This window comes from Sinocyclocheilus grahami, unplaced genomic scaffold, assembly GCF_001515645.1.
Source record: "Sinocyclocheilus grahami isolate Dianchi unplaced genomic scaffold, SAMN03320097.WGS_v1.1 scaffold1164.1, whole genome shotgun sequence".
NCBI classification, from domain to species: domain Eukaryota; kingdom Metazoa; phylum Chordata; class Actinopteri; order Cypriniformes; family Cyprinidae; genus Sinocyclocheilus; species Sinocyclocheilus grahami.
The window spans coordinates 5124-5529 of record NW_015506343.1 but is presented as its reverse complement, the minus strand read 5'-3'; the positions used below and the strand labels follow the sequence as shown (position 1 = coordinate 5529).

General features: G+C 41.4%; 1 protein-coding gene across 2 annotated transcripts in view; it reads right to left on the bottom strand.

Annotated features, from left to right (window-relative positions):
• LOC107567518 (CREB-regulated transcription coactivator 2-like) overlaps nt 1-406 on the bottom strand; it is a 31391-nt gene that overhangs the window by 26017 nt on the left and 4968 nt on the right. The gene's annotated exons all lie outside the window — the stretch shown is intronic.

The window sequence follows — 406 nt, the reverse complement described above, 5'->3', positions numbered from 1 at the left end:
GCACAGGGTTGCCAGGTTGACAAAGTAGCACACTTAGCAGATATTTCTGTATTGCGCAAGTGTAAAGCTCTGTTTTGGGGATTACGTCTCTTTATATCAGGCAACCCCGTTGTGTTCCTCTGCGGCCAGATTAAACCTTGTTGTAGCCTATATATGCTCTATTCATACTTTTTTAGAAAACTCGCACTTTTCTACTCAATTTTAAACGTTGTAAAATTTTTAAAAAATTTAGCGTGGTCCACTGCTGCACACGTGCCACAATATCTGTATCGATACTTGTATCGTCAAATCTCTGTGACGATACATCGTCGTATCGATATTTTGAACACAGCACTACACTGAACACACACACACACACTGAACCCACACACACTGAACCCACACACACCAACTCAACCCACACAAA